Source organism: Triticum aestivum, chromosome 2B (genome assembly GCF_018294505.1).
Source record: "Triticum aestivum cultivar Chinese Spring chromosome 2B, IWGSC CS RefSeq v2.1, whole genome shotgun sequence".
NCBI classification, from domain to species: domain Eukaryota; kingdom Viridiplantae; phylum Streptophyta; class Magnoliopsida; order Poales; family Poaceae; genus Triticum; species Triticum aestivum.
This window is the reverse complement of record NC_057798.1, coordinates 647,958,176-647,966,741: the sequence shown is the minus strand read 5'-3', so window position 1 is coordinate 647,966,741 and position 8,566 is coordinate 647,958,176.

The window sequence follows — 8,566 nt, the reverse complement described above, 5'->3', positions numbered from 1 at the left end:
CCCTCTAGACATACTTCCGATCCTACAAGTGGTATCAGAGCTTTGGTCTCCATTTGCTTTGATTTCCATAGCTTTTGGTGGTCATAGCCTTGGTTTCACAACCTAGGAGAGTATGGCGTCTAGCGAGGGAAATTATCACCGTAGAGGTCCTTACTTTGATGGTACGAATTTTGCTAGTTGGAAGCATAAGATGAAAATGCATATTCTCGGACATAACCCCGCCGTTTGGGCTATTGTGTGTATTGGCTTGCAAGGTGAATTCTTTGATGGGAGAGAACCGAACCGTGAAGCTAGCACGGATGAGTTGAAGATGCTGCAATACAACACTCAAGCTTGTGATATCCTCTTCAATGGATTGTGCCCCGAAGAATTCAACAAAATCAGCCGTCTTGAGAATGCAAAGGAAATTTGGGATACTTTGATTGATATGCATGAAGGTACCGACTCCGTCAAGGAATCCAAATTGGATGTGCTCCAAAGTCAACTTGACAAGTTCAAAATGAAGGATGGTGAAGGTGTCACTAAAATGTACTCTAGGCTTGCTCTTATCACAAATGAGATTGCGGGCTTAGGAAGTGAAGAGATGACTGACAGATTCATCATCAAGAAGATCCTAAGAGCATTGGATGGAAAATATGATACCGTGTGCACATTGATCCAAATGATGCCCAATTACAAGAATCTCAAGCCAACTGAGGTCATTGGAAGAATTGTTGCTCAGGAGATGTCACTCAAGGATAAGGAGGAACTTCACAACAAGTCAAGTGGTGCTTACAAAGCCTCATTTGAAGCCCCTACATCATCAAGTGAGAAACAAACCTTCAATGAAGAATTGAGCTTAATGGTGAAGAACTTCAACAAATTTCACAAGAGTAGAAGCAAAGATAGAAGCTCTAAGTCAAGGTCCTACAATGAAAAAGGATCTTCTAGTTGAGAGCGCAATTGCTACAATTGTGGGAGACCCTGACACTATTCCAATGAGTGTACGGCACCCTACAAAAGAAGAGAAGATTCTCCCAAGAGAAGAAGTAGAAGAGAAGAATCACCACCAAGAGAGAGGAGGAGTAGAGATGATCGTTATGAACGAAGAACATCCCGGAGAAGCAAGGATTCGGAAAGGAAGGACAAGTCATCAAGGAGCTACACAAAATGAAGACATCAATCTCATGTTGGTGAATGGGTATCCGGCTCCGACTCCGACAATCACTCCAAGAGAAGCTATCACTTCGACTCCGAACATACTCAAGATGAAGGTGTTGCCGGTCTAGCACTTGTGTCAACCAACTCCTACGACATGTTTGATTCACCAAATGAAGGACTTGGAAGATGCTTCATGGCTAAAGGCCCTAAGGTAACACACCCCGAGTATGTTGATTTCAATAGTGATGAAGATGACTTGTTAGGTGATGATGATTTACTTGTTGACAACTCTAGTGATGAATACTATGATGAAACGTCAATTAATCATGCTAATCAAGATAAAACGAATGAAATTGATAAGGAGAAGATTGAGCTTCTAACTAAAGAACTAAACACTCTTAAGTTAGCTCATGAAACTATCTTAGAAGATCGTCGAGAACTTTTAAGGGCTCATGAGAAGTTATGCTTTGAAAAGCTCAACCTTGAGCAAGAGCATGAGTTCTTAAAGGCAATCAATGATGATCTCCGTAAGAAAAGTTCTTCTTACATTGCCAAGCGTTTACTCTTATCAACTTACATGCCTCAAGTCAAGTCCATTAACAAGAACAAGAAAGATTCTTCCTCTAGTAGTAACAATAATCATGTTAAATCCAATATTGTTGCTTCTAGTAGTTCTCTTGATTCCACTAATGATTCTCTTAGCCAAGTTACACTTGTGCAAGAAAATAGCTTATTGAAGGGAATTATAGAGAAAGGTGTTTACAAGAGCCTTGCCGGGAGTAAGCAATTTGAGGAAATTGTACGCAAGCAAGGAAGGCACCGGAAGAACCAAGGTGCTGGTTTTGAACGAAAGTTCAATGCCAATGGAGTTGAGTGGGAAGATCAATATCCCAAGACAAAGTTTGTTCCTCAACAAGAGAAGTATGATCCTACTTCCTTCAAGGGGACACAAGCTCAAGATGATATTCCACCACAAGACAACAAGCAAAAAGGCAAGGACAAGCTTCAAGAGGAGATTGATGCATTTGAAGAAGCTCCTAAGGACTTGGTCAAGTGGGTTCCCAAGACAACGTTAAGTTCTACTTCATCAAGTACGACTACAAATCCAAGGATTCTCGTCAAGATGATGTGGATCCCGAAGAAGAAGAAGTAGAGAGTTCTTGAGGGTGACTCCGCCAACATACTTCACTCATATCATTTTTCCAACAACAAGTGCAATCAACTTCCACATCTTGCACTAGTTCAAGGAGTCACAAACCCTCTTGTTGGTAAGACAAGGGACAAGGTAACCTAATGCTTTCATGGACATCATCTTAAGTGTGCATCACTCTATGTCTATGGATATCCTTGTTTGTTCCTTGTGGGACTAACCCGTGTAGGTAATTAAAGTGCAACTCACTCCAAAGGATTGCTCCAAATGATCTTCATCAACATTGAGCATCCACATCTTCAACACCTACATGAAGTCATCATTGACAAAACCCAAGGTTAGTTCATCCCTCTAAGGGGGGATCTCACATCTAGGGGGAGCTTAACTCTAAGAATTGAGTCAAAGCAACTCTAATGGTGTGAACACATCAATGCATTATGTAAAAGTGGTAACCCCACTTGAGCTTAAACGATGAGTATGACCTATGATCAAACGTTCTCATTTGACTCCTAAGTCAATATACTCATATATAGATGACCTAGTCATCGCCAATTGTTTGATAGATGCTAGAATTGGATGTGCATGCTTTGCCACATATTTCATTTGCCATTTTATTGTGTGAGCATGTTGGTTGGATATTTAACTCATTCGAGGACATCCACTTGTTGCTTTGATTGATTGGTTTCTTTTTCTTTTGCCAAGTGGATGAACAAGAATGCCTAAGAACCTTCTCTAGCTATCTATGCTTTTCTTGTCTCAAACTCTATTCATGCTACATCACAAAATTTGATCAAGTCGAATTTGAACCACTCTGTGTGAGGAGCACTCGGAGTCCCCGATTCGTCATAGACTTAAACTTCCAAAACTTCTTTGTGCGTTTTGGTCTGACCGATTCTTCCATTTCGGTCATACCAAGATCACTAAGTCGATCTAGGTTTTCAATCTCGGTGCAACCGATTTGAACTTTTCGGTCTCACTGAGTTGCTGTAACTGTCAACAGTTATGCATCTCGGTTCCACCGAGTTGTTCCGCTCGGTCACACCGACAGGTTCGGGCTATATATACTCACGGGCAAAAATTTGGAAAACTTTCTCCAAACCCCTTCGCCCGCGCATAGCTCGCTCTACCCTCAGGGTCTCCGGATCATCGATTTCGTTGCCAGCCGCCTCCTGTCGCTGGTCTCCGCCGCTGTCAACGAAATTCAACCCCGTCGTTGCTGCCGTAGAGAGTTCATTGCCAAGCTAGGGTATGGGCTCGATCACAGTGCTATCCCTGTCTAATTCCTAGCACATTGTGTTCATCATGATTCTTGCCACGATTGAAACGATTCTATCCAGTCAAAACAATCCTTAGATTAGAAGTGAATTGAAAATTTAGGGTTAGTTTCCGCCAAAACCATCTCGGACCCACCAAGTTGTAGAACTCGGTTCCACCGATTCGGCTAAGGCCATTGCACAAGTGATTCTCGGTCTGACCGAGAATTGTAAATCGGTGTGACCAAGTTCAGGACTTTGTGAAACCCTAGCAGTCTCGGTGCCACCGAACTGTGACACGGTCTGACCGAGATCACTAGTTTAGGTTCCAAAAGCTGCTTCGGTATCACCGAGTTTGCAAATCGGTTGATCCGAAATGCTTTCTGTGGAAAACTAAAACTAAGTTTTTGAATCATTCTTTTGCAAAAACCTCTACATTTTGTGATGCTCATCCACTCTATCTCATCTATATCTATTCACAGGGTCTGCAGTCAGTATTTTCAATATGTCTGATCAAAGTGATAGCGAGAACTAGTCAGAGGAGCAGATTCACATGAGTGAGGGCACTAGTCCCTCTAGCACCTCAGATGATGGCAGCAGGAGCACCCCAAGCAACTTGCCCAAAGCTGCCACCAGGGCCAGAAAGAAGAAAACCTCAGAATGTGAGGATGAAGACTATGTGGCAGTTGAGGATGAGGCCACTTCCAAGAAGAAAGTGCTCAAAAAGGAATATGGCACAGCTGCAACCACTAAGCCTGGTATGAAGACCAAAGTGCCTGCAAAGAGAACTCCCATGTCTAAAGCCAGAGCCTCTACTCAAGTACCAGAGACATCTGATCCCAAAGAGGCTGCTGCAAAAGGGAAGAAGAGGAAGGAAAGGGTCAAGAAGACCATGTCCAGAGTTGTTGGACAACCTTCCATGATGGAAGAGGAAGAGGAAGAAGAGGCTGCTGCACCAGCACCCAAGGCTCAAAAACTTATGGGTGATGCTATTAGGTCAGGGGCTGCACCATCAAAGTCCAAAGAAGCACCCAAAGCTGCCTCCAAGCCCAAGACTGCACCTAAAAGGAATACCAGAAGCATACCAGCTGCTGAGAAGAACAAGGCCCGAGTGCCTAAAGTTGCTGAAGAAGAAGAAGATGAAGGACAAGTTCTGAGGAAGCTGAAGCCTAAAATTCCAGACCACAATGATGCTCATCCTGTGGCTGAGAACATGAAGCTAAGGAAGGATGCAGGACTTAGACAGTGGAGATTGTCTGATCCTTATGCAATCAGGAGAAGGACTGCTGTTGACTACAGGTTCCACACTAAGGAACAGCAGGATTTCTATGAGACAGTGTTGCTGGACAAGAAGCCTATAGTTTGTGACATGAGGTGGGTGGACTGGAAATACATGAAGGAGAATGAGGAACACTATCTTGGTGTGTATGACAATTTCAGTGCTTGTGGAGTTGCAGACTTTGTTGGACAGAAGTTCACAAAGTGGAATGATGAGCTCATAATGCAATTCTACTCCACAGCACACTTCTATCCAGATGGCAGGATAGTATGGATGTCTGAAGGTACAAGGTACCAGTCTACAATTGAAGAATGGGTAAATCTGATAAATGCACCAAAGGAGAGTGAAGATGACTTGGATGTCTATGCCAAGAAGAAGAAGGATCATAATTCTATGGCCCACATGTACAAGGAGATCCCAGATAAAGCTCTTAAAACTCATAAGTTTGGATCTGTACATTTCCTTCTGTCAGGACTGCCTACCATCAACTGGATCCTTAGGCACACACTCTTGCCCAAGTCAGGATATCACAACATGATCAGAGGCCATGCAATCAATCTGCTACACATATTTGATGTGCCTCAAAAGTTCAAGGTCATGAGCCTCATAGTTGAGACTATCAAGAGGATAGCAGCTGACCAGAAGAGAAGCTATGAGTATGCCCCACAAATCCATGAGCTGATTAACTTCAAGATGGGCACAGACACATACTTGTTGGATAAGGAACACTTTGCTATCTATCCAGATTTTGAGGACAACCAAGTGGTTATGGATGAAAATGAACCAACTTTTGTGCATGCTCAAGCAAAGAAGGAGAAGGCAAGGACAGAGAAGGCTACCAAGATGCCAACAATGGAAGAGGCATCTTAGTACTTTTTGAAGAGCAAACAAGATCAACTAGGCTACTTGATTGCATCCACTCTGAGGATTGAGAAAGGGCTGGCCACCTTGACTCAAAACCAGGAGAGCCTGGAGAGGATCATGGAGCAGAAGTTCTATGACTTGGATCTGAAGGTAACTGAGATCCAGTCTGTTGTTGAGCAGCTTCAGGATGATATGCAGGAGAGGAAGGGCAAGACAACCACAGATGCATTTGCCAGAGTGCCTAGAGCTCAGAGATCAGCTGCACTGCGAGTGACAGACACCAGAGCCACTTCATCTACACCATCTATAGCTCCAGTGCAACCAGCTCCAGCACCTACACCTCCAGCTCCATCCACATCAACTGAAGTCTTCGTCCAAGGAGTCATCTCTACACCACCACATCAAGACCAAGCCTGAGAGTCGATCTAGCACTATGCATTTTCTAGGAACTTTTTGGTAACTTGTTGCCAAAGGGAGAGAAAAATGTATAGATCATAGGCTTCGAGAGAGAGTGTTGCTTTTTGTTCTCTCTTGCTTTGGTGGTTGAACTTTATTTGCTTTTGCTTGCTTGAGATACCACTTTATTGCCTATGTGATACAATGATGATCATGTGTTTGATCATATGCTACATTTATGCTTGTTGGATGACATTATCCCATCTATCTCTATGTGATCATTCACTTTGCTTGGTGATGATTGCATGTATTCAATCTTTATTATTTTGAGCGCTCCACCAAGATGTATGTGACATGGAAGAGTAACCCATGAGCCTAACTCCTTGTGCATTTGCAGTCCAAAGCAAATCTTAAACTATGCACAAATTTAGGGGAGCTCTTGCTTATCACATACTTCTCAAAGCGATGGTGTTTTTTAATCTCATTATCATTTGTCGAAGCTTTGATATATATGTTGTCATCAATTACCAAAAAGGGGGAGATTGAAAGTGCAACTATCCATAGGTGGTTTTGGTAATTCCCAACAACATATAGCTCATTGAGCTAACATCATTCCAAGATGAACATTTCAGGAAAAGCTCAATGAATGGCATGGCATGGATAAGGAAAGTGGATCCCTCAAAATACGAAGGATAAAAGGATTGGCTCAAGCTCAAAAGCTCAAGACTCTACATTTTATATTTTAGTGATCCAAGATCACATTGAGTCTATAGGAAAAGCCAATACTATCAAGGAGGGATGAGGTGTTGCTTAATGAGTTTCTTGCTCCACGGTGCTTAGTGATATGCTCCAAAAACCCTCAACTACTTTCTCATATCCACATATGACCCAAACCAAAAGTCAAACTCGGCCCCACCGATTCTTTCTACCCGGCGCCACCGAGTTCAGATGTCATAGCCACTACCACAAACCCTAGGCAAATCGGTCTCACCGATAGGGATCTCGGTCTCACTGAGATGGGATTGTAATCTCTCTGTTTCCCTTCGTAACATTCCGGTCTCATCGAGATGAGCAATCGGTCCCACCGAGATTGCAATGTAAACTCTCTGTTTCCTTTTCGTAACATTTCGGTCTCACCGAAATGAGCGAACCGGTCCCACCGAGTTTACCTGACCAACTCTCTAGTTAGCTTATTACCAAAATTGGTCTCACCGAGTTTGTGTAATCGGTCTCACCGAGATTACGTTATGCCCTAACCCTAACCATATCGGTCCTACCGAGTTGCATGTCGGTCCCACCAAAAACCCTAACAGTCACTAGGTTTACTAAATCGGTCTGACCGAGTTTGTTGATTCGGTCCCACCGAGATTGGTAAATTGTGTGTAACGGTTAGATTTTGTGTGGAGGCTATATATACCCCTCCACCTCCTCTTCATTCATTGAGAGAGCCATCAGAACAAACCTACACTTCCAACCTACCATTTCTGAGAGAGAACCACCTACTCATGTGTTGAGGCCAATTTATTCCATTCCTACCATATGAATCTTGATCTCTAGCATTCCCCAAGTTGCTTTCCACTCAAATCTTCTTTCCACCAAATCCAAACACTAGTAGAAAAAGGGTCAAACGTGAAGCACATTAGTGTCGGTTTGTATTAGAGCCGGCACAAATGTATACATTAGTGCCGGTTCCAACGGCTAGCCGGGCTGCTCTCATTAGTACCGGTTCGTGGCTAACCTTTAGCACCGGTTCGTGCCACGAACCGATACTAATGAGGGTGGTGGCAGGATGTTGTCAGTCTGGGCCCCCTCCAGCACCTTTAGTACCAGTTCGTACCACGAACCAATACTATAGGTCCTCCTGCATATAAACCCTTAGTCCAACTCGCCATGTTCTTCCCCCTTTCCCCTCTCCTCTCCTCTCTGTTCTTCCTCTTCTCCCCTCGAGCTCATCACACATTTTGCCCAAAAATTTTCAAGATTTGAAGGCCCCCATCCATTCAAGCTTAAGTGATCACAAAGGTTAGCAACTTTGTCCTTTTATCTCTCATTGCTAGATTAGCTCTTGCAATACTTTATATAGTTATTAATTTGTGAGTTTAGTAATTTGGGAGGAAATATATATATGTGCTAGTATTTGATTTATATGCAATTTGAGGTCAAAATAACACTTAGTTTGCATATGTAGGTGTGGTTTACTTAGTGCCTTCTAAATCTCCGTCGTAACCACCGTCGATCGCCCGCACCGTCCCGTCGCCGGCACCACCTTGTGGTGAGCCACTTGTTCATGAAATTTTATATAAAAAATTGATGTTTGTGTGATTTGGATATATAGTTACTCGTATAATAATTATCTTACCCGTACGTTGTTTGTTATACATAGTGCCATGGTTTTGATATCCGTCCCCGTCGGCCCTCGTCCTTGTTATGATTCGGATGTGGTATATTCTCTTTTAAAACTATTTGTTGCATTTCGTGTTTATG